Raw genomic sequence first — 6,382 nt, 5'->3', positions numbered from 1 at the left:
GGCCGGCCTCTGCGTTGCCACGCCCCTTGTCCCCTTGCCGTGTCCTGCGGTCACCCCCTCTTTGGCACAGAGTTGAGGGCGCGTCTTAACCACTTTTCGCTGCAGAGCGTCACGGTTGTTTATTGTGGAGACACTCAGAAAATTACGTTTCTCTCTTTGCCGCATCGATTTACATTTTTATTACGCGGTTGTCCTTAAAGAATAGTAATGACTCCTTTGTCCTTCGCAGACCTGTAAAAAGTCCTAGGTCACTCGACTGGCTTAGATTTTAATTAACTACCCGGGTCTCAAATTCTCTAGTGTTGCGTTTTAAGAACTTATTCACAGAACGAAGGGAACTACAGTTGCAGAGTCAATAAATACACTTACTAACTTTTCAGAGTTTCGTGTTTTGAGACAAAGTCTCCCAATGTAACCTTCAGGCTGATCTTGCTTCCTGAGTGATGGGATTAAAGGTATACACCGCCACATAAGGCTACAGTTTTTGTTTTGGATTAGAGCACTGATAAACATTAGAAGGTCCTAGCGTGGAAACTTGGGGGTCTTAGTGTAAAACCTGGGGTGTGAATGTTAAATTAGACTATTGGGATACTTGAAACAGGTAATGTTTGATTCAGGATTTTTTGAAAGATTGTTGCACTTTACAGTTACTGGTCGTTTGTGTGAAACTGAAGGTTTGTTGAATGAATGAGTAAAAAGCACAAGGCACTATGCTAGGAGAGAGAGAGAGAGAAAGAAATTGTTGTTGAATAAAAAAAGAAGAAATAAAAAAGGAAGGATAAGTCTGCTCCTAGGTGTGGTTGGTGGAGGAGACGGTCTGTAATTACTTGTAAAAGGGAGGGCAGAGGCAGAGGCAGAGTCGTCTGGGTAGAGTCCGGACTGAACAGGACCTTGAGCCAGGCCCAGTGTGGAGAGTGGGGTGGAGACAGAGGAAAGTCAGGAGTGTAAGGAGTAGAGGAAAAAGGTACCCAAAATGGTTGAATTATATAGGGAAGGGCATCTGGAAGAAGGGTAGCCCAGGCCCTGGGTTGGAGAAGTTTAGGGTAGGAGCCGGTGTGTTAGTCAGAAGAACCCTGTAACAGGTGAGGACTGAGGGATCCTGGAAGAACCTTGCAGCCAGGTCCGCTTTGTTATGTTAAATAGACCCCTCAGCCCTTTTGTCTCAAGTTTGAGGCCTAACAGCAGGGCTCCTGGAGCGGTCGGTAATTAGTGTGTTTTGCTTTGTTTTGTTGTTAGTTAAGGGCTGTCTCCTTTATGCGTGCGGTTTGTGTTTAGTAGGGCAGCGGAATGCATAAACAGAGGGGAAGATGTGCGGGTGACACAGAGTGCAAATAATCAAAAGTAAGGTCCAAGCCAGACACTTAAAAGGCTAGACTATCAATTTGTTAAAATGACAGGTAATGGAAGGCAGGGGTATTCACCTACAGACTTGTGTTGAAGAATTGGCTCAACACCTGTCTCTGAAAATGTAATCTAAGCAAATAATCCACGAACATTAAAAACCTGTTAGTTTAGATCATGGAGAATTTTTACTTTTATCAGTCAAAACTACTGAACATTTGATAATTTCATATAGGTCGACTTAATATACACACAAAGGAAAGACTAGGTGGGGTGGTGCAGTCCTGTAGTCCCAGAATTCCAGAGGCAGAGGCAGGAGGATCAGGAGTTCATCCCCAGCCTTGACTGCATAGCAAGTTCAAGGCTAGTGTAGAATACAAGAAATAGTTGCGCGCGCGTGTGTAAGATAATGTGACATGATTTGAACTGAAAAGGTGGGCAAACAAAAGGACAATCTTAGCGGCATGGTTACATGACAGTGGCACGAACAAGCCTTTAAAATTGACATATACTTTTTACACATTAAAGCCCACACATTTTATATGCTCACTTATATTAATTAATATTAATTAGTTAATATTAATAATTAATATTAATAGTATTTAACAGCTGCATACACCACCCAAATAAGAGCTGGGGCATTTTCATGTTTCTGGACTAGTCCTAGTGTCCTTTCCAGTTTTTCAGATCCCCCAGCAACCCAGCCAGAGGCCCCTGGGCTCTGATTTCAACTACTGCAGACTAGTTTCCTTGGTTCTTGGACTTAGTGGAGCCCTACAAAAAGCATTGCCTCGCGTCTAACTCCTGCTTCCTGTCTGACTTCAGTCTAGTGACTGTGAGAGTCATCGACGCTGCATCAGTGGCTACAGAGCCATCCACGCTGCCTTAGCAGCTACACTCGTTATTAAATACTATTCCATTGTACCACTAGCAATTGCCATGTGTCCATTCTACTGTGAACTGCCATTTAGTCTGTTTCTGGGACTGGGATTTACTATGAGTAAATCCTTGTATGTCTTAAACTGTATCATGAAAAAGATTTAAAACTCAAATTGCTAAATCATATGATAATTTTAATTGAACCTTATAGATACCGAAGAATTGTTCTTTCAAAGGGACCACATCCTTTTACACTCTTGCCATGGGATGAGATTTTTCAGGTGTTTTGCATCCTTGACAGACTTGAGGGTTTTTTTTTTTGTTTTTTTTTTTTGTTCTTTGTTTTTTGTCTTTTTGTTTGGTTTTTTAAAGACAGGTTTCTCTGTTGCTTTGGAGCTTGTCATGGAACTACCTCTGTAGACCAGGCTGGCCTCAAACCCACAAAGATCAGCCTGCTTCTGCCTCCCGAGTGCTGGGATTAAAGGCATGCACCACTACTGCCCGGTGAATTAACAATATGTTGTCTTCAAGTGAAAGAATAAAAGACCCCTACCTAGTAGCATTAAGTTAGCAGACCCCTACCTAGTAGCATTAAGTTAGCAGCAATAACGAGCCCAGCCGCCCCCCCCCCCATAACCCACAGCTGGCCGGCTCTCATGAGAAACATCCTGTCCGCTTGAGACCCTCAGGACCCTCTCAGGACCTGCAGCTAGCCGGCTCTCATGAGAACATCCCGTTTGTCTAGGGGAAACAGGAAGCCTATAGCCAGCACATGTGCCCAACTTAGGATATATCAACAATTCACAGGAGAAACAATTCCCCCTACGAAAGATCCCAGCTTAGCTGCTGTAACGTCATTCCACAAGGCTTTTGACGAACAATGTAAATGCAGAGTGAGGTCAGGGTTCCTGGCTGCAAGGCAGAATATAGAATCAATTAACAGGAAGCCTGTTGCCATACATCTGGGCTGGGAAAGGAAGAACCAAGAAAAAAAACAGGATATTTGACCCCATACATCTATTCTGGGAAAGGAAGAACCACCTGTGCCCCTTGCCCATTCCAGCTGACCAATAACCATGCATTTGCTTCTGTAATCTGCTTCTGCTACCCTCTTTCCTATAAAAAGACTTTCCCCCAGTCTGCAGGCGCGCAAGCCCTATGAAAGACTTGCTGCCCACAGGTACCTGTGCTACTCAATAAACCTCCTGTTAATTGCATCCTGTGGCCTGGTCTCGGAGTGTCCTGGTTTTGGGGTCTTCATCAGAGAGGAAGGTCCTCTCTGGGGATCTTTCACAAGAAACTTGTGTAAATGTATCTGGGGTAGAAACAGGGCGAGGAAAGGGAGATGCCTCTTGTCCTCTTCCTGAGTTGCACGCAGACAGAGGTTACATGAAAGCTCTGGCTTCTCTATGCTAAAATGTAGCACAGTGTTGACTACAGTGGATAGAATAATAAGGAGCAGAAGACATTTGGTGCTCTGGTCACAGGCATGGGGCGGGCAGCAGTGCTTTCTACAGCCCATGTGTTTTATACAGTACGTTAGCAAAAATAGTTCATATATTTGTGTCTATGCCATAAATTAATTTTCTTTCCTTTACTTCAGCAAAATCACTACTTATATTATGAAGAATTTCACATTAATTTGATATTTTAGCCTAGAGAATACTTAAAAGATTATGGCATAAAAATTGAACAAAATGCTGGGTGATGGTATCACGCACCTTTAATCCCAGCACACAGGAGGCAGAGGCAAAGGCAGGGGCAGAGGCGGAGGCAGGCGGATCTCTGTGAGTTGAAGCCAGCCTGGTCTATGAGTGAGTTCCAGGATAGCCAGGGCTGTTACACAAAGAAATCCTGTCTTGGGGGGGGGAATGAACAAAATTTGAAATATCTACATCAAAAGCATTAAGTAAATGTAAAAACTGTTTAAATTTAAATCATTTTAGTAATTTATACATATTTCTATTAAAACTCTGAAAATTTTTATTAAAAGATCAAACTATTGCAATGATCAAAATGATTCCAAGTTGATATTTCTGTTTAACATTTAAAAAATTGCATGCAGCCGGGCGATGGTGGCGCACGCCTTTAATCCCAGCACTCGGGAGGCAGAGGCAGGTGGATCTCTGTGAGTTCGAGACCAGCCTGGTCTACAGAGCGAGTTCCAGGACAGGCTCCAAAGCTACAGAGAAACCCTGTCTCGAAAAACCAAAAAAAAAAAAAAAATTGCATGCAGCCTTAGTGAATGTTTTGATATTGAAGTGCTATCTGTAGTTTCAGCGTTCCGTGCCCACTGTCTCTCTAGTCCTATATAAGATAAAGAATTGGGTTCATGATTTACCTGTGCCATGTCTCACTAAACACTGTGAGATGTGGCTGACATGTCATGTGTTGCCCCGACTCGCGGGTTAGTTAAGGGAGACCCTAGGTGGGAGGGTGAGAATTGAAAGGGACAAGAGACAGAAAAGATGGAGACAAGACAGGATTCTGATCAAGTCTCATTTATTAGGGGAATAAACAGGGTAGATACAGGGCAATGGGAAAGAGCGAGTGGGTTCTTATGTCAATGGGTTACTAGGCAGCTATCATGAAAAATATTCCAGAGGAGATTGCAGCGAAAGTCACTAATTGCAAGGAAACAGATGTCTTTAGCAATTAGTCAGAAAGAGGGATTGCTAGTAATACCAGAAGGTTAATAAGTCAGAAAATCAGTTCTTAGGCTGGGAACTTAGAAGACAGCAAAAAGTTTTCCACACTGTGTCATACCTGTAAATAAAACTCTAACATTTTGTATCTTCCAGACCAACAAATTGGACATAAAAAGTGAGAAAATGGATGGTTGGCCTTCCAGGAATCAATACTTTGTTAGGCAAGCATCTGTTGCTCTGTCTACTGGTCTATTGACTGGCCTTTCTTTGCTTGGTGCCTTCCTTTCTTTTATCACAGATATCTTGGGAGCAGATATTGTACCAGGAACATTTGTTTATAAAATTTTATTATATATTATTTTTATTATCACCATTATTAATTTTATCTCTATTATTTTTAATATTTTATTATTATTTAGTATGCATGGGTGTTTTGCCTTCATGTATGTCTGTGTATCATATAAATGCCTGGTGTCTGTGAACGCCTGAAGAAGGCGTCAGAGCCTCTGGAACTGGAGTTACGGATGTTTGTGAACCACTGTGTGTCCTAGGACCTGAACTTGGTTCTTTTGCCATAACTCTTAACCTCTGAGCCATCTCTCCAACACAGTTACTCTATCCTAGAAATGTCCTTATAGACATTTAGAATCTTAAGTCAGTGATTCTAAATATGTGGGGAGGGGGGATTGAATGAGCATTTCACATTTCTGTGATATTCTGCATATCAGATATTTACACTACGATTCATAACAGTAGCAACGTCACAGTTATGAAGTAGCAATGAAAAAATATTTGTTCTCTTTTGGTTTTTCTCTGTGTAGCTCTGGCTGTCCAGGAACTGACTCTGTAGACCAGGCTGGCCTCAAACTCACAGAGCTCCTACTGCCTCTGCCTCCCTGAGTGCTAGGATTAAAGGTGCATGCCACCACTGCCTGGCTAGCAACAAAAATAATTTTGTGGTTTAGGGTCACAACAACATGAGGAACTGTATTAAAAGGTCACAGCTTTAGGAAGGTTGAGGTTGTTCTAAATCCAGTCTGGTTGACAATGGAAATTAAACCATACCGCACACATGCAATTTTTACCCTTAATAATTTTCCAAGTGAGGTTGCTTGGTTTCCTCTGTGTGGAACCCGCAGACAGAGTCATAAAGCTGACAACGTTTTGGAAAAGCAAGAGTTAATCCACAAGCCGCTGGAAACTGCGGTTTTACTCTGGAGACCCGTGCTCTTTTCTGCCGCTGGCGACTCAAGTGGATTTCTAAGATGTTCCTCATATTTTCTTCTTTCTCCAAAACATCACCTACACAGGGTATTTCGGGCACCAAACGCTTTTAAAGTTTGGGGAATAATTATAGCATAAACAAAAGAAGGTCCGATCCATCCCTCACTCTCCCTACAATCCTGCAACTGTCCACTAGGGGGAGCTTTCCCCACTTTCCATGAGGCCTAGTCCCCTGTTTTCTTTGAGCTCCATTTAAGTTCCTTCCACAGCGCCAGCAGATAATTCCAAAA

At 42.6% G+C, this 6,382-nt stretch overlaps 1 long non-coding RNA gene across 1 annotated transcript in view; it reads right to left on the bottom strand.

The window, feature by feature from the left end:
- LOC142848142 (uncharacterized) overlaps nt 1–6,382 on the bottom strand; it is an 86,867-nt gene that overhangs the window by 23,776 nt on the left and 56,709 nt on the right. The window lies entirely within an intron of this gene.

This window comes from Microtus pennsylvanicus, chromosome 4 (assembly GCF_037038515.1).
Source record: "Microtus pennsylvanicus isolate mMicPen1 chromosome 4, mMicPen1.hap1, whole genome shotgun sequence".
NCBI classification, from domain to species: domain Eukaryota; kingdom Metazoa; phylum Chordata; class Mammalia; order Rodentia; family Cricetidae; genus Microtus; species Microtus pennsylvanicus.
Note: the sequence above shows the minus strand (reverse complement) of the source record. Positions and strands in the feature narration are given on the sequence as shown.